Source organism: Pseudophryne corroboree, chromosome 7, assembly GCF_028390025.1.
Source record: "Pseudophryne corroboree isolate aPseCor3 chromosome 7, aPseCor3.hap2, whole genome shotgun sequence".
Lineage (NCBI taxonomy): Eukaryota > Metazoa > Chordata > Amphibia > Anura > Myobatrachidae > Pseudophryne > Pseudophryne corroboree.
Genome location: NC_086450.1, coordinates 373,426,014 through 373,445,904, shown reverse-complemented (window position 1 = coordinate 373,445,904; position 19,891 = coordinate 373,426,014). Strand labels below are relative to the sequence as shown.

The following is a 19,891-nucleotide window of genomic DNA, read 5'->3' as shown; positions in this document are numbered from 1 at the left end:
ACAAAGCCTAACCCTCCCATTTGCAGCCTAACCCTCCAAGTAGCTCCTAACCATCGGCATCAAGTAACTGTCAGCATTTCACACAGCGACATTTCAAATGTAGACATTGTGGTGTTGACCTTTTGAACATCAACATGGTTACTGTCAGCCATTCTTCTCAATGTGGGCATAACAGGATGCAGTCTCAGTGAGGGTCATTGAAGCAAAAGCTGCACTGAAGGAATAGAACACTAACACCATGTTGTGAGGCATCTGCAGATATGAGAACTGGGAGGTGAACATTAACATATTGGAGTTTTACAGAAGAGCATAGACTTGCGATGAGACAGAGCAGTATCATGGCAATTCAGACAACACCAACCACTCAGTGCCATTATTGTATGTAGGAGCTGTCAGAATGGGCCATTGACCTCCCTGTATTCTGGATTTTTTTTTTGAGAAGTAATCGGTCATACCGGAAAAATGCTACAGACCCAAATTGTCCATGGGGGTAGGCATTTGAGGGACAACCAGCATCTTGGTAGGGTCTGGCTCAACACCCTGGTAGGTGACCAACCATTCACTCTGAAATGGCACTTGTCAATTTAATGTTAATCTCATGAATTATTTGCAGGACTTTATTGAAGCGCATATCGTGTTCATCTCTGGTGTGGCCCCAAATCAGGATATCATCTACAATGAGATCAGGGTATCCCTCAAGGAGATGCTCCAAGCAACACTGGAATACCTTACTGCCAGTACATATACCTTATGGAATTGTAAGTAAAGCATATCTACCCACAGGTGTCATGAATGATTCCTTATCCAGGATAATCTGCCAGAATCCACATTTGACATCCAGAGTTGGGCATTTTTTTGCATTGGGCATATCACCACTGGTGTAATAACTCCTAATGGAATCATGCTAGCTACAGTAGCTCCACTATCCCAATATCCACCATGGCAAGTGTCATGGAGTGCTGGGCACATCCACAGAATGATGAAAATGCAGTCGGCCCGTGAGCCCCGCCCCTTCCAGTGAGGCCACAATCTCTTTTCAGGTTGCATGCCGGGTCACTGCACCAGGTGTTAGGAACTCCAGTGACGCCTCTGTCTAGGAACACACACTGTGGAGAAGCAGATTCATCCAGACGTATGTGATAGGTGTCCAGTAGTTCCCAATACTTTACATACAAATCTGCAAAGTTCCTTTAATTTGGAACGTCATTTTGAATGACATGCACTTTAACACTTGATTCCTATTAAATGAACTATGTGAGAATGCTTGATAAGTGTCTTTGGGGTTGATGTGACAGAGAATGTGCTGTGACATGAGGTTACTTTTGGTGTCAGTGTAATTTTTTATTTTGATGGTATTATTGGGCTCCTTGACTGTTATGGTTGTAGAAATGTCACCCTTTTCCATGCTAAGGTCAATACTTTTCACTGTGAAAACTGGAGTCTGGCATAGCTTCCATGATATTAACCCTGTGCAGTGGACTGCTGGAGCGTGTAGTATGAGGCTGCCTGTCTTAGGCATGGACAGGCTTCAGCATGCAAAGTGACTCACTTTGACTCAAACGTTGCAGAGTTTATTGAGTACAGGACATTTGTGACACTCATAGGAACGGTGGCCACCACAATTCATACAGTAGTGCCGAGATGGGGGAAGCGTGTACTGCTTACCTGGGGATAGGCTTGTTGGAGGTCAGTTACTGATGGGTACAATGCCCCGCTCTGTAGTGCCAGAATATGGTCTTAATGGGCCTGGAGCTGAAATTTTTGAAGGGCCTATTGTGTGCTTCCGAGTGGGGTGTGTGTGGGGCTATGGATATGGGTGCGTGACCAGTGCTGTGTATATATACATATGCGTGTGTGTATGCGTGTTTTAAAAATAGAAAATCTATCTATATATCTATCTCTCTGCATTTATCTTTCTATCTAGCAAGATAGAGAGAAAGGAGAGGGTAACTGAGGGGAATTTTTGGGTGCCCATAAGCAATGGGTGCTTGGCAGAACTATTCAATTGTATTGCCATGACTGCATGATTTCTGTGAAAATTTGGCTGTTGGAGCGCCCAAACTGCTGTTTTGGCAGCATGCCCAATAGTTTAAACTGGATTAACCTCTTTACGCAGTTAAACCAACTGCTTTTGAGTGATAAGCAATAGGCGCACGCATAACTCACTGCCATTTGCATTACAATTGAATAGTTCTGTCGATCTGCCATTACTTATGGGCATGCAAGAAGCAATTGGATTCCCCTTACTATGTCAAAGGACACAGTATGCCTCATCCAAAATATATATGTAAGTGTGTGTGTGTGTATATATATATATATATATATATATATACAGTGGGGATTGAAAGTTTGGGCACCCCAGGCAAAAATCTGTTTAATGTGCAAAAAGAAGCCAAGGAAAGATGGAAAAATCTCCAAAAGGCATCAAATTACAGATTAGACATTCTTATAACATGTCAAAAAAAGTTTGATTTTATTTCCATCATTTACACTTTCAAAAGATCAGAAAACAAAAAATGGCATCTGCAAAAGTTTGGGCACCCTGCAGAGTTAATACCTTGTACTGCCCCCTTTGGACAGCTGAGACCTGGCAGTTTCATGGATTGTTCTCAATCATTGGGGTAAATTTACTAAGATTCATATTGTTACCGATTTGGAGAGAATCATCACGAATGACATCGAAAGTGTAAAACTGCAACTTTTTGAATTGATTACGCCTAATTTACTAAGCTGTCGTAATTGTATTTTTAGTGTTGTCCGATGTCGATGTCATTCGTGTTTTTTTGATGTGTAATGCGGCCGATTTTGTTGTTTTGCGGCTGTGTTCTTAGTGTTTTTTTTACGACTGCGTCACATGTCTGTTACGGCAGTGTTTTTCCGTTTCCGGCCGCGTTTTTTTGCTAAGTTTCGTTTTTGTCACTCGTCCGTGATTGGTTGTATTCGTGATGGAGGAGTGTTTGTGCACATTACTATAAAAACGCCCCAAACCGTCCGCACCTCGTGGGTTTAGCTAGTGGAGAGGAGAGAGGAAGGTGTATTAGGAGTTGGTGAGTTTGGAGGAGTTTTTGGTGGATTTGGAGCGGAGTTTTGCGATTGTTGAGTGCTGTACTGTGTGTGTAAGTAGTCTTGTCATACTTGTTGTGTAGTTTTTTCGAAGTTTGTCTACTTTTTTGTCATTGTTTTTTTTTTTCAAGTCTATTGTCATTGTTTGTGAGTGAGTGTGTGTGTGTTGTGTGTGTGGTGTGTAGTGGTAGTGGAGGAGTGTGTTTTCTGTTTTTTTTTCTCAGTGTTTTGTGTAGTTTGTGGGGATTATTTGGTATATGCAATTGCGGTCGAATTCCAGAAAAAGTCGAATTCCGGAACGAATTCGCCTCAAAAAAACAATTCGCCTATGCAGTACAGTACTTTATCGCAAAAAAACGGACATTCAAAATTCGACTTTTGGCAATTCGACTTTTTTCGCATTCGACTTTTCTGCAATGGTATAGATGCTGCAATTCGCCCAAAGCATATTCAATTCAAGTTTGTAAATTCGCCTGCAGTGCTTTTCGACCGCAAATTCGCCTATTTTAGTCCGCCTCAGTTGACTGGCGGGATCTAAAAAAAATTTTTTAGTACATGTTTTTTTTGGATATTTGAGGATTGCTAGTAGCATATCTATTTATATTTGAAAGGATTATCTACTTGGTTTGTCTTTTTTTGCTTCACAAGTATTATTTAATTGATTTTTTAAAGGAATATTTTTTTCTTCAATCTCCTGAGGGAAATTTACCCATGATTCCACAGTTTTTCCCAGGATACACTTCTGCAAAGCCCCTCCTATCTCCTCACTCCCAGGTTTGAGACTACAGGGAGAAGGAGCCATTTTACAGTCAGCTCTGTGGAATCGTTTTTTTAGGAAAATTCCTGCGTTTTAAAACACATTCCTATTTTTGTACTGACTACAATGATGGAGCCTTTTTCTGACCAGATTGTGATGTTCATGCTGGCTGCAAGCATGATGGAGGAAGAAAGTGCTGATGAACATCAGGATCCAGGTCAGCAAATGTCTGCATTGGGTGAGCCAGTATTGCGGGTTTCATTTCCACGTCCACGCCAGTATCGCACTAGGCGTGAACTGGAGGATCTCAGCGAGTTCGAGGTGATACAAAATTATCGCTTATCGACTCGCGACATATATTCGCTGTACGCTCTGTTGGAGGCCGACTTGGAACCTCGGGCACGGACAAATCGTGCAATCAGCGGTTTTCAGAAACTGCTGGGGACGTTACATTTTTTGGCGTCAGGCACATTCCAGCCTACACTGTCTCAAACATGCGGTTTTTCACAGTCGACACTGTCGCGCTGTATAACCCAGGTCATTAGGGCTTTCCGCAAATTGACGATCCAGTACATCACATTTCCAGAGACGGACAGCGAATGTCGTGAGATCAAATTAGGCTTTTTCAACAAATACAAATTTCCCAATGTGCTGGGCGCGATTGACTGTACCCACGTGCAGATCAGACCGCCACGGAATTCAGAGGAATGTTTTCGGAACCGAAAACAGTTCCATTCCCTGAACGTGCAGGCGGTCTGTGATGTAAACATGAGATTTTTGAACATTTTTGTGGGATTTCCTGGATCATCTCACGACTCCTTCATCCTAAGCCAGTCATCGCTGTTTGACAAGTTTGAAACAGGAAACATGCCTGGTGGCTGGCTGTTAGGTATGTATTTTCATTTTTTTATTTTTTTATTATTTTATTATTATTTTTTTTTATTATTTTTTACAAGTACCTAACATTTTTTTTATATTTTCTATAGGCGATGCGGGTTATCCAAACAAACCGTGGCTGTTGACCCCATTGTCTAATCCTGTTGGTAGAGCAGAAAAACGTTACCAAGAGACACACATTGCATCGAGGGGAGTAATTGAGCGTGCCTTCGGTGTACTTAAAAGCCGGTTTCGATGTTTAGACACTTCCGGCGGTGCTCTTTTGTACTCACCGTCGAAGGTTTGCGGCATGGTAAATGCATGTTGTATTTTACACAACATATGTGTCGCAAACCGTTTGCCGGTGACTCTTCGTCGCAGTGCTTTCCGACGCGGGAACCGGTCTTCTGCTCTACCGGTGGGTATGGACGAAGGAGAGGATTCCCGGCGGACATTGATCCAAAATTATTTTGCAGTTGCCTGTGAGTATACTGACATTTGTATTATCGTGTAAACTGACATTGGAATATTTTTAAAAAAACCTCTTCATTTATGTATTTCAGAGTTTTACATCCTGTTGATGTATATCCCCAGGCCATGGCCCTCATTCCGAGTTGTTCGCTCGGTATTTTTCATCGCATCGCAGTGAAAATCCGCTTAGTACGCATGCGCAATGTTCGCACTGCGACTGCGCCAAGTAACTTTACTATGATGAAAGTATTTTTACTCACGGCTTTATCTTCGCTCCGGCGATCGTAATGTGATTGACAGGAAATGGGTGTTACTGGGCGGAAACACGGCGTTTCAGGGGCGTGTGGCTGAAAACGCTACCGTTTCCGGAAAAAACGCAGGAGTGGCCGGGGAAACGGTGGGAGTGCCTGGGCGAACGCTGGGTGTGTTTGTGACGTTAACCAGGAACGACAAGCACTGAAATGATCGCACAGGCAGAGTAAGTCTGGAGCTACTCTGAAACTGCTAAGTAGTTAGTAATCGCAATATTGCGAATACATCGGTCGCAATTTTAAGAAGCTAAGATTCACTCCCAGTAGGCGGCGGCTTAGCGTGTGTAACTCTGCTAAAATCGCCTTGCGACCGATCAACTCGGAATGAGGGCCCATGTTTGTACAGTTCGTTACCCCGTTTTATCCTGTTGTTGGGTTCCCGCAAATATTTGATCCTTTTATCCAACTCTACCATGGGTGAATCTACTGGTGATGTGGACCTGACCCTCCGCCATGTAGCAGACAACCCCCCCTCAGGTGAGATGTATTGCCCAAAACTCCCTTGTCCAAAATCACCCCGGCATGTCCAAAGTGCAGCCCTCCGGCATTTGCAAGACTGCACATCCAAGCATTCCCTGAAACAGCAATGCTAGGGAATGTTTGGATGTGTAGTGATGCAAGTGCAGGAGGGTTGCATTTGGGCCGCTGCAACCCGCTTGTGTTGTGTGGACTGTTGTATGTACCTCTTTTTCCAGCCCCAGGGTGACACTATCACCCATATCTGGATGCTCAAACTTTTCTCTTCCACAGGTCCTGCGATGTATCTTCCCAAGTGGCGTGGATGTGAGGAGACACGACATTTCACCTGATGTTCCATGGGTGACCCTACTGGTGATGTGGACCTGACCCTCCGCCATGTAGCAGACAACCCCCCCTCGGGTGAGATGTATTGCCCAAAACTCCCTTGTCCAAAATCACCCCGGCATGTCCAAAGTGCAGCCCTCCGGCATTTGCAAGACTGCACATCCAAGCATTCCCTGAAACAGCAATGCTAGGGAATGTTTGGATGTGTAGTGATGCAAGTGCAGGAGGGTTGCATTTGGGCCGCTGCAACCCGCTTGTGTTGTGTGGACTGTTGTATGGACCTCTTTTTCCAGCCCCAGGGTGACACTATCACCCATATCTGGATGCTCAAACTTTTCTCTTCCACAGGTCCTGCGATGTATCTTCCCAAGTGGCGTGGATGTGAGGAGACACGACATTTCACCTGATGTTCCATGGGTGACCCTACTGGTGATGTGGACCTGACCCTCCGCCATGTAGCAGACAACCCCCCCTCAGGTGAGATGTATTGCCCAAAACTCCCTTATCCAAAATCACCCCGGCATGTCCAAAGTGCAGCCCTCCGGCATTTGCAAGACTGCACATCCAAGCATTCCCTGAAACAGCAATGCTAGGGAATGTTTGGATGTGTAGTGATGCAAGTGCAGGAGGGTTGCATTTGGGCCGCTGCAACCCGCTTGTGTTGTGTGGACTGTTGTATGTACCTCTTTTTCCAGCCCCAGGGTGACACTATCACCCATATCTGGAAGCTCATACTTTTCTCTTCCACAGGTCTTCCGGTGTATCCTTCCTAAGTGGTGTGGATGTGAAGAGACAGTTCCCTTGATGTTCCCTGGGCAATCTACTTACGTACAATTCAAATGCATTACAAATTTTAATAAAAACCACAGGAAACTTCTATTTTTAAAAGTTTATTGAAGAAAAATTTTTAATAAAGTTTGAAAGTTAATTAAAACAAAAAAGTAGTTTGTTCTTCTTTACATTCTTTTCTTGTGTATATAGATATCTGTGGGGAAAAGAAAAAAAAGTATATTAAAGTAAAGATACACTAAACTCATGTTCATTTATTTTCACTAAAAATTGGTGGAACAACACAGCCCAGCATGACCCATTGCTGGACTGTGTGGTTCTACAGAGGCATGCGGTTCAAAGTGAAAGAGTGGCGTCAGTGGTCAGCACTTTGACACGCTAACATTTGTGGAACAACACAGCCCAGCATGACCCATTGCTGGACTGTGTGGTTCTACAGAGGCATGCGGTTCAAAGTGAAAGAGTGGCGTCAGTGGTCAGCACTTTGACACGCTAACATTTGTGGAACAACACAGCCCAGCATGACCCATTGCTGGACTGTGTGGTTCTACAGAGGCATGCGGTTCAAAGTGAAAGAGTGGCGTCAGTGGTCAGCACTTTGACACGCTAACATTTGTGGAACAACACAGCCCAGCATGACCCATTGCTGGACTGTGTGGTTCTACAGAGGCATGCGGTTCAAAGTGAAAGAGTGGCGTCAGTGGTCAGCACTTTGACACGCTAACATTTGTGGAACAACACAGCCCAGCATGACCCATTGCTGGACTGTGTGGTTCTACAGAGGCATGCGGTTCAAATTTTCTTGAATGAAACATGGTTCTACTCACCTTGGTACACACAACACAAACTTATGCCGTCCACTTCATTTTTCCCCACCAATCCTATGAAGAAGACAAAAACACAGACTAGTGAATAGTAAATTCACACAATTAAAGCCTACTGTACACCATTACAAAAAGGATTTTTGGAAGAAAAAAGTGGTATCAGAATAGCTCTTTGGCCCATCATACACGTAGCCACAAGGAGCTTTCATCCGTTACCACACGCGCCCGCATACATGCCCGCGCATGTATGCCTACACAAAGCTCCTTGGTAGTACCCGGTCACGGGTGGGGAAGCCCAACACAGAAAACAATAGTAAGAAAAAAAACAAACTAATGGGGGGGGAAGAAAGGGATACACGAAAAACATTTGTAAATAAATAAAACAATACGACCGGGTTTATGGTGGAAGTCTGTCCGGATCCTCTTCTTCCCCCTGATAGGGCGTGGATGTCCTGGGAGGCTGGGGAGTATGTTGACTGGTCCTCTGTGCCCATGCTGCTGAAGATTGTGTGGCCGGTGGTGGAGGCATCTGGGGGGTGGGGTACATCCCTGTATATCCCTGGTACATCTGTGACTGTCTGTACTGGGATGGGACTTGAGGAAGGGTACGAGGCGTCCTTATGGCTTGCGACGGCGGATATGGTGGATCACCAGCGTGTTGATTAGCTGTTCCTGGGAGCTTATCATAGATCATCTGCAGTGTGGTTGCGATGACCTGTTGGCTGGATGAGGAGTGTCGATGACTCTCCGACATGTTTTGATTGCTTGCTACCAGACATGCAGTGTTGTCCACGAGCCGGGTCATGGATTCGGCCAGAATGTTAAGTACGGTCATACTCTCCCTATGATCTTGCATTCTGACCTGTAGTATTGTGGCCGTGCTGTCGGAAAGAGTCTTTTGCAGTTCAAGCAGACTGTTTGCCATTTTCTCCATTGTCCTCTCAATGTTGTCCAGTCTGCTTCCCACGACATTTGTGTATGTATCCTGGCGTGTCCCAATCTCTGATGCCAGGGTGTGAACCCTCTGAACAGTTGAGGGATTCTGCCCTTCCTGGATGTCTGCCACAACTTGGATTTGGGCAGCTGAAAAGAAAATTAGACAATATTATACACATTCATCATACATTTTTTTGAAGGCTCACAATTCAATTTACTCACGCAGGGATGTAGTAACTGGAGCCTCCTGCACTTCCACCTCGTCATCCTCTGACGACTCCTGTAGGAGGAGATCCGGCCTGAAGTAGGAACCAATCCCCGAAGCTAGTCCGCTGCTGGTCCGTGGCACCACTGTTTGCAAAATAATTTTTTGGGGAAAGTTAATAAAATTTACACAACTGCTGCCCCCCCCCCTCCCACAAAATAAATACAAACCTTCTCCATCCTGTGATGCCGCTGCTCCAGGAGCTCCACTTGTCCTCGTTTCGGAAGACTTTTCAAGGGTCTGGCTGGATACGTCTGCACGGCTGTCCTCAAACCCAAGAAAAGTTTCGTCTGTTAACCCTGTAGACTCAAACAGATCGGGTGATGGGTCCACAAGGGTTGTGTCTTGAGGCTCTTCAGTCACAGTCCCAGAGCTCCTGGAGAGACGACGATCTGGTGATGGCCTGCGCGCAGGAGCTGTTGTTTGGCGCCCATCTTGTGGTGTGGTCGCCGACGGTGTCTGGCGCACAGGTGAAGTTCTGTGCGCTGATGTTTGGCGCACAGGTGATAGTCTGTGCGCTGACGTCGTCTGGTGCACAGGTGACAAACTGCGCGATGACGAACTGTGGCGCACAGGTGACGATCTGCGCGCTCCCGATGCTTGCGGCGCAGGTGATGGTCCGCGCGCTGCTGCCGATGCCTGCTGCACAGGTGATGGTCCGTGCGCTGGCGATGTCCTGCGCGCAGGTGATGTCCTCTGGGCAGGCCTGTCTGAAAAAAAAAAAACAACTCACATTAGCACATACAAAAATTTTAAAGGGAAGTACAGTTCATGTGAATGTATTCTTACCATCAGACCTCCTTTTGGACGGCTTATCTCCCGCCTTCTTCCGTCTTCTGGGCGGTTCTTCCTCCTCGGGAAAGCCAGCAGGACGGCTAGAGTCCACACCTCCGCGAACTCCTTCGACCATGGCAGGGTTCATGCGCCTTCTAATAACATCCTCCCAGGGTAGCCACTTCAGGTTGAGAGCCGGGCCACCTCCCGTAGCTGTCTCATGTCGGCGCTGAATCCCCATCTTCTTCTTGGTCTGTCTGCGGCAATCACTGTACCGCTTCAAGCAATTTCTGGTGCTCCGGCGGTTTCCAGATATTGCAGTGACTTGACTCGCAATGGATTCCCAGATGCTTCGCTTTGTCCTAGCTGCTGTTGTCTGTGCCCTTGGTCCATACAAAACGTCGTAGGACCTGTCGACGCAATCCACTAGGGTACAGTTTTCCGCCTCAGTATATCTGGGTCCACGCGGCTTTTTCGGTCCTGCATCTTCACCAGAGGCTTCCTCCTCCGACTGCTCCTCTGGCTGGCTTCTTGCCTTTAGGGATTAAAAAAAATAAAAAAAAATAATAATAAGATCGGTATGTACCTGTGAGTGTCAGTATCCCTGGCATTGCGCACATATTCCAGTAGGTGTGCATGGCATTGCGCAAACTACAGTAAAGAAAGTTTGATGCTATTTGTGTCTGCAGGTGTGGTTAGTACCTTTCTACTAGGCTTTTTCTTGGACTTCTCATGGGCCCTTGACGACCGCGGCTGGTCACTACATGCCTGGCCGGTCGTATCCGCCTCCTGGGTTGGCTCCCACTCCTCGTTGCTATGAAGGGATAGATCCGAGGGGGTGGGGGAAGGGGCGGATCGGGTCTGCTTGTCCTTTGACATCTCTGTTATAAAATAAAATAAAATAAAAATACATACATACATACATACATGTATAAATGGCTGACCCACACAAAATGGCTGACCCACACAAAATGGCTGACCCACACAAAATGGCTGACCCACACAAAATGGCTGACCCACACTGTCGACTAAACTTGCTCCAAATCACCCCAAAATGGCCAGAAAGCATCCCAGCACACTCAGGAGGAACACCACAGCAAAATTAGGCGGGAAAACACATGTTTGTCAAACTGCCGACAGCACAGGTCGACCAGGCTGTCGACTAAACTTGCTCCAAATCACCCCAAAATGGCCAGAAAGCATCCCAGCACACTCAGGAGGAACACCACAGCAAAATTAGGCGGGAAAACACATGTTTGTCAAACTGCCGACAGCACAGGTCGACCAGGCTGTCGACTAAACTTGCTCCAAATCACCCCAAAATGGCCAGAAAGCATCCCAGCACACTCAGGAGGAACACCACAGCAAAATTAGGCGGGAAAACACATGTTTGCCAAACTGCCGACAGCACAGGTCGACCAGGCTGTCGACTAAACTTGCTCCAAATCACCCCAAAATGGCCAGAAAGCATCCCAGCACACTCAGGAGGAACACCACAGCAAAATTAGGTGGGAAAACACATGTTTGTCAAACTGCCGACAGCACAGGTCGACCAGGCTGTCGACTAAACTTGCTCCAAATCACCCCAAAATGGCCAGAAAGCATCCCAGCACACTCAGGAGGAACACCACAGCAAAATTAGGCGGGAAAACACATGTTTGCCAAACTGCCGACAGCACAGGTCGACCAGGCTGTCGACTAAACTTGCTCCAAATCACCCCAAAATGGCCAGAAAGCATCCCAACACACTCAGGAGGTACACCACAGCAAAATTAGGCGGGAAAACACATGTTTGCCAAACAGTCTACAGCACAGGTCGACCAGGCTGTCGACTAAACTTGCTCCAAATCACCCCAAAATGGCCAGAAAGCATCCCAACACACTCAAGAGGTACACCAATGCTAATAGAAGACCCAAAAAAGTCAATTTAAGAATAAAAAAAAAACGTGAAAAACTACCCCAAAACACGTCTCCCCCAAAAAATGCAGCAACACAAGCAAGGGGCTATACACATACCTGCACACATACACAAACACCCCATGTACACCTCATGGCAACCCCCACTACACAAACACATACATGCAACACCAGACACACATGTGGTACTTACCTACAAATGTAGTAAAAGCTCCTAAAATGGCTCTCCTCCGGGTAACAGGAATCCTCCTGACTGTCCTGGAATAAAGCCTGCTGGGGTGTCCAAACGATATCCACAGCAAACAACCAAATTGCTAGCTCTGCACCTCCTCACACCTCTCTGCAGGTTCACAAAATGGCTGCAGAGCACGCAGCAAACAAGCCCTAATAAAGGGCTGCTTTCGGCGGGAAGGCGAATTCAGTACTCCCACTACTCGCCGATTGGCCGTAATCCGCCTGGGGGTGGGTCGAATCAGTTATACATTGAATATGGTGAATTCAGGGTCCCGGCGACAGGGCTGCGGCTGGCGATAGCGGGCGAATTATACAGGGGCGGATTAAATGACGCGATTCGCCCGCTATTGCATATACCCCTATGTCTCAGTCAGAGGTCAGTGTGGTGGAGGAGGTTAGTGAGAGGGAGGAGGTGAGTGAGGTGGAGGAGGTTAGTGAGAGGGAGGAGGTGAGTGAGGTGGAGGAGGTTAGTGAGAGGGAGAAGGTTAGTGAGGAGGAGGAGGAGGGGGTGCCTGTTGAAGCGTTCTCCAGTGATAGTGATGGTGCTGTGGCTCCTCAGCCACGCACCACTACCAAGACTGGGCGCAATGTGAAGTTCAGCTATGCTGAAAACATGGCTTTGGTGCGGGAGCTGATGAGGCATCATCGCCAATTGTTTGGGCGGATGCTGCCAAGGTGTCCTCACGTAGGAAGTCGGTCCTGTGGGGAAAAGTTATTGCTGCAGTCAATAGTGAGGGTGTGGTGAGGCGGACTGAGGACACGTGTAGAAAAAGGTTTTATGACATCAAGCGCCGTGTCAAGGCCAAGATGGCCAAGGAGGCCAAATCAGCCCGCCAAACCGGGGGTGGACACCCTTTCCGTGCCACTTTTCGTGATTGGGAGGAGCCTGTGCGGTCACTTATTCCTGCAGAAGTGGTGACAGCGACTCATGTCCGGGATTCGGACCGTCCAAGGCAGGATGGTGAGTTGTATTTTAATTTTTTTTGGCTCTTGTTATTTTTAAAATGATAATGCTGCTAATTGTTACGGTGTTTGTAAATATGCAAACATTGTGTTGGTAATGTCGTGCAGGCCTGTGCAACCTGTAGCTGTAAATGTCTTTCAAAACTACAAGGCCCATCATGCATTGCCAGAGTTTTGCTATTAGTGAATGTGAAATCTGTTGCATTGCATGCTGGTATGTGTAGTTATAATACATAATCATAGATTTTGCTTGTCCCTAACTGTTTTTTCCAATGGCCTTTTATTTTTTTAACTTATTCAATAAATTTTTTTTTTTTTATTATGGTTTTTATGTTGTTTGTGAGAAATTTTATATTAAAATTATCTGCAATATATTGTGTCGAATTAAGCTATGTTTCTGGATTATTTAGTGCAACATCATCTTAATTTAAGAATACACACCCAATTAATTAATCCAGAATAGCTTAAACATAAAATAGTTAACTTAACATTAGGTGCGAGATGTTTACATTACAATAATGATTTTCAGATTACAATGAGTTTTAAAAGTATGGTCATAATGTTTTGTGCAATTTTTCAACAGTACGCCAGAGACGCGCCACAGACAGGCCACAGCCAACTGATGAAGCTGCAGGGAATGCAGGTAAGAAATCAGTGTAGTCACATATTCTGCAAACACATAGAACCACAAAATATTAATGTTGCTATTTTCACATAGGTTCTTCTTCTGCAAGCCGCCCTCCTCTAAGGCGGCCATCACAGGGCTCTGTGACTTTAACTAGGAGGCCCACTAAGACGCGGCGTGTGGAGTCGGAATCTGCGCCTCCTTCTTCACCACCCAGGCGGCGCATCTCGGCAGTCTTGCCCCAGCCACCTGACAATGTTAAATTCCTTTGTCGTATAAACAATCCTTAATGAAGTCTAAGAACACAGTACGCTGTTTACTTAAGAAGTACCGTAAGGGCACGCTAGTTGCGTAACGATCGCTTAGCCGTAGGCGAGACGCTCAAGCGTCACGTTCGCTCACGGCCCAGTGATCACAGGACAGCAAGTTATTGGTGATGACTAGAGTAATGATTCGCTATGGCGTAGCGGACGCTCGAGACCACGAGGAGATCACCAGCGGCGCAGACGCTCACAACGCTATACCTTTATGTCTAAACCTTTTATCAATGAAATACACAGAATACCTTAATGTGAATACAGGGTGTAAGTGCAACCTTGTGTAACCTGACTAACTACAAAGCTGCTTGAGCGTCACCGACGCTCAAGTGAACACTTAAAACTATAGGAAATACACAGATACTGGTTTAGGGTCCAAAGCCTATTATCTGTATTATAACTATTATACTTGCAAAAAGAATCACAGTACAAATGATACACTACAATATAACAGAGACTTCCTAACCGAATAACTATACAAGAAATACAATACAATACTATGCTGACCTAATACAATACAATACTAGTCAATGGGAGATACGAGAGAAAGAGAAGGGAGAGAGAGAGAGAGAGAGATTGGCTCACGGTAAGACAATATGGTTACGGAGAAAAACTTACGCACAAAGGGTATGATCGCATGCGCCTCTGGACATCCAGCTTCCCGATTATCAGCAATGAGAACCGTTTGATGAGAAGTGAAAGCTGGATGCCACAGGCCCGTCTTTTATGCTACTCACACAATGCAATCTAATGGTCCCTACAACCTCATTGTCCATTGGACGCAGGAATTCGGCTTCGCACTATAACAAAAGGTCATAGGGTGATTCATACAGGTGGGCTGTGACGATTTCAAACGGCTCAGGTGGGTGGGAAACTAGGTTTCCCGCCGCATACCTGAGTATGCGTAAATAATAGAAATGGACATAAACTTCTTATGTCCATAACTATCCGCACGAGCGATTAATACGCTCCAAACCAACACCGGAATATTGCTATTTAAATACTCTTCCGATGGGTACCAAACACTGCTGTATGATTCCTGTTAGACCCTTAGCACAATACAAAGAGGGATTCCTCCGTTCAGGGACATTCCATATTAACCAAACTTTCAGAATCTATCAAAGGGACCATGGTCTACAAACTACATTAATTGTGAAAATATGTAACGATTGGGTCGCACGCTACGACTACATACTCTTTACCGTAAATACGCATACCGATGCGAGCGGGTGCACGCATCAGCGGGTATGCGCTATCACGGGAAAGCGCACGCATGCGCAGCGCGGACCAGCGTGAGGTGCAAATATGGCAGCGTGTATAGGGATATTTTTCTGACTTTGACAGTCCACCCTTTGGCAGTCAATAATAACTGCCACCTTCAAAACAAAAAAAAAAAGGAGAAAAATATAAGTCAGGGGTTAATTCATTTCCATGGTTGGGTAAGGAAGAAGAGAGGAGTAGGTGTGAAGAGGGTATGACCTAGTGAGAAAGCAGAAGCATGTGTGTATGAGTCCATGTTTGGAGGGTCATGTATCATCGTGCCGTACGTGTGGTAAATCAAGCTTCGAGGTATTGCGAAGTATACATTTGAATTCCTTCTTATCCCGTGGTACAGGTCTGTGGATGGGCTGTCAAACTTTACCGAGCTCTTTTCGGCTTTTGAACAAAATGGGGAGCACATTTTAGTTGATGATACATGAATGGGGGAATATGTGATTGCTGATATTTGTGCCTGTACTCCCTATACTATGTGTGTTATTACCTGAGGGTTGTAGAGATGAGGATGAAGAACACTTATGGAAAATGCAATGATATTCTATGTCAGGTAAATGTACATCTGTCGTTGAAGTTTTGTTCGGTATCTGTTGAGAGTCGTCTTCTTTGCGCTGTATTGCTCCTTGGGCATGAGCAAATAGCTTTGTCAGTGCCATCAGATTTACAAAAATGTTGGGCTAGCGTGAGTTTAAAAATACTAGGGAAACTGGGGATCCATGGCAAAGTTCATCAAATGTCCATTTCTCAAGTGGTCAAAACTTCATCTTTGGTGCTTGTCTGTTGTCTGTATAGCGTCTCGTCAACTTCCTCGTCCAAGGGGGTCTTTGTATCTTGGAAAAAAAGCAGAAAAACAGGTGAAAGAAACGGACCGTATAATCGCATTTTTCATCACATCCTGGTTTCTATCATTGGGTCATAAATCAAATCCAGGTTAATTACAGTTTCCTCACTCCTCAAGCTCATCACTCTTGTACTTTGTTTGCACCTCATTAAAGCCTGCCCGCATCTAAATATCAATCCAATAGATATAACAACACCCAAGATACATAGGAGAAACTTTCCAACATCCATTATGACTCCTTGAGCCCAGTCTCCTAAACCGGAGAACCAATTTCGCGGGTTCAACCATGACACCCAACTAGTCAGCTCATTACCTACAGCGGCAAGGGTGAGATTGTGTTTTCGGCGAAATTCCCATTTTAATTGGAGAATATCGTCCATCTTTTGGTCTATGACCTCTACCGGATCCTCGGTGCTATTTGTGATATACGTGCAACACTTTATGCCGTACTGTGTTGCCAATGTAACACAATATCCGCCTGTTACTGCTGTAAGATAATTAAGAACCATCCTATGCTGAACTAGTTCTGTTTTATAAGCTTGAAGTTCTCTTCCAGTGTATCTGAACGTGTCATCATACATTTCAGTGATATTATCTAACAAATTGGCGAGTGCGGAAATGTATCTATAATTCATCACTCCCCGAGCGGTGCGAGTGAAATCTAACGCTACCAGAACCTGAATCCCGGTGGATTCATGGATAAGATCAGAGGCCGGATGCTCTAACCTTTCTGACAGTTGTCTTTTAACTCGGTGCTCGTAATGAGTGTGAGTATAAGGAGCTTGGGCACCACGGTGTATGTCCTTCATTTTGTCATGTGTAACAGTCATCACTTCAGGCAATACTTTTCCAATATAACACAATCCTTCAGAGTTTGGGGCAAGCCACTTGTACGCCTTTCTCCCGCATATGAAATATGCATCATCGGGGAGAACATATGGGACGGAGAAGGACATTACCATATTACAAACCTTCCATGTGAAATCTCCTGACCCTAATTCTTCCATCTGCTTAATGCACGTATCAGACTGTACGATATGTGCACAGTATCCTGGTGATACTTCTCCAACTCTAGTAATTCTATTTCCTAGGGTGTATCTATACCGGAAAGATTTTCCTCTACTGGCTATGTGGCGTACAAGCTCTGTATCTGTAGGCATTCTATCTGCTCTGTGTGAGAAGGTCATGGTAAGGTTGCTCCATGACACTTCCCAATTTCCCGGCTTACGGGGATTGGAGATATTAAAACATAAGAGGGACCTATCCACATGGTATTGGTGGAGCTTCAAACTAGGAGGGCTGGAGATGTTAAACCTCCGGTCCACCGGTCTCCCACCACTTAGCTCAAGTACCTCCCCTAACGTTAAAGGAAATGGTACTAGCCCTGATTTGCTATGACCCTGAGGTACTTGAGAGCATACCCAACAATCTGTTTGGTTTAATACGTTACCCACTAAGGAGTGATAGTCACTCAATGGATGCCGGTCCATATGGATATTAAAACTGGATTGGCATTTCTTTATGCACCCATCCTCAATCAAATTGTCACAGAGCCTACAGATACAGTTTTCTTCAGCTAACAATCCATCACAATTTCTTCTATCGGATCGTTTTCTGATACTCGCCTTTGCTTGTTGGTTTGGTTGATCTTGGAAAACTACGCCTCCATCATCATAATCGGAATCCATTCCAGAACCTCTCTCGACCTCTATGGTACTCTCGCCGGAACAGACTGCTCTGGTCAACATCATGGTTAACATCAAAATCCGGATCACAGTCTCTTGGGGCAAGTCCATCTTTGAGGAGTAAATAGAGAAGAATGAGAAGGGGGAAAAAGAAATTTTAAGGGAGAGGGGATGGGAAGTGGAGAAAAACAATAAAAGGGGGAAGGGAGTCAACAACTGCTTTCGGTCTTCAAGGCTCAGGTGCCGCCTCAGTCCTCCTGGAACAGACACTCTAGTGATACAACCTCTACCGTCTGTTCCTTATCACGGGACCTCTCTGGATCAGCAACCTTTTTGCAGTGGGATGAATGGACCCAAGTCTCTCTCTCAGCAACCTTCAATGCTGTGGTGCTAGTCAATAAGACCTGGTATGGTCCTTCCCATCTATCAATAAGACAACCTGAACGTAGAAAATTTCGTATCATTACATAATCCCCAGGTTCAATGTCATGACAATTACTATCTGGTAAATCAGGAATCACCAACTTCAGATTATCATTTTGATTCCTCAACTGCTTACTCATGTTAATCAAGTATTTTACAGTTACTTCATTGTTACATTTCAAATCATCCTGAGGGTTAATCATGACATGCGGTTGTCGACCAAACAGAATTTCAAAAGGGGACAGGTTAAGAGGGGACCTGGGAGTGGTTCTGATGCTATACAAAACAATGGGTAAAGCTTCTGGCCACGTCAATCCTGTCTCTGCCATTACTTTACTCAATTTATTTTTAATAGTGCTGTTCACTCTTTCGACCTTCGCACTCGCCTGCGGACGGTACGGAGTGTGTAACTTGCTATCAATACCCATTAATTTACACATTCCTTGAAAGACATCACCGGTAAAATGGGTACCCCTATCACTTTCAATGATTCTAGGGATACCATATCTACATACAAATTCCTGCACAATTTTCTTAGCTGTAAACATAGCGGTATTTGTAGCTGCTGGAAATGCTTCGACCCAATTCGAGAAAACATCTATACAAACAAGTACATATTTCAAATTTCGACATGGGGGTAATTGAATGAAGTCAATTTGTATTACCTGGAAAGGGCCGCCGGCAGGTGGGATATGGGATGGTTCTGTAGGTATTGCTTTTCCAATATTCTTTCTCAGACAGGTAAGGCATGACATTGCTCTTTTACCCGCATGAGAGGAGAATCCTGGGGCGCACCAGTATGCTCTTACCAATTTGCACATTCCCTCCTTGCCTAGATGAGTCAACCCATGAGCTGCTTCAGCCAGACATGGAAGATATGCTCTGGGGGCCACTGGTTTACCATGTCCATCCGTCCTGAGCCCTGAGGACTCCTGGCCATATCCCTTTGCCTTCCAGACTGCTCTTTCCTGTGTGGAACACAAATTCTGCATCTCACACAACTTCTGTGTGTTGATGGTATTAAATACCATCAGTTGTGTGGTGTCTGTCTGTATGGGGGTAGCAGCTGCAAGCTTAGCTGCTTCGTCTGCTCGGCTGTTACCAAGTGACACTGGGTCTTGACTATATGTATGTGCTTTACATTTGATAACAGCCACTCTGTCGGGTTCCCGTATCGCTGTTAGAAGCCTTTTTATATAAGCTGCATGCGCTATCGGTGTACCAGCTGCCGTCATGAAATTTCTGAGGCGCCATAGGGCTCCGAAATCATGTACTACCCCGAAGGCGTATCTAGAATCGGTGTAGATATTGGCTGACTTACCCTTAGCCAATTCACATGCTCTGGTTAGGGCGACCAGTTCAGCAACCTGGGCTGAGTGAGGTGGACCTAGCGGTTCCGCTTCTATGGTGTCTTGGTCATCTACGACTGCGTATCCAGTACACAAGTCTCCCGAGTCTGACTGTCTATGACAACTACCGTCAGTGTAGAACGTGAGTTCTGCATCTTCCAGTGGATTGTCACTGATGTCAGGCCTTGCGGTAAAATTTTGGGTCAAATATTCCATACAATCATGTGCATCTTCCTTTGTATTAAATCCTCCTTCCCCATCACTCTCACCTTCCACCCTTTGTGTCTGACCAGGCACACCTGGGAGAAATGTCGCAGGATTTAATGCGCTGCATCTCCTTATGGTGATGTTTACTGGGGCCATTAATGCCAATTCCCATCTTGTAAACCTTG

At 45.4% G+C, this 19,891-nt stretch overlaps 2 long non-coding RNA genes across 2 annotated transcripts in view; both read left to right on the top strand.

Moving 5' to 3' along the window:
• LOC134943732 (uncharacterized) overlaps positions 1 to 19,891 on the top strand; it is a 77,962-nt gene that overhangs the window by 23,452 nt on the left and 34,619 nt on the right. The window contains exon 3 of the long non-coding RNA XR_010181711.1: positions 614 to 758. This is a non-coding gene — a long non-coding RNA (uncharacterized LOC134943732). The remainder of the gene's footprint in view (positions 1 to 613; positions 759 to 19,891) is intronic.
• LOC134943731 (uncharacterized) lies at positions 4,462 to 5,658 on the top strand. The gene is made up of 3 exons (XR_010181710.1): positions 4,462 to 4,709; positions 4,807 to 5,178; positions 5,260 to 5,658. It is a non-coding gene; the product is annotated as an uncharacterized LOC134943731 (long non-coding RNA).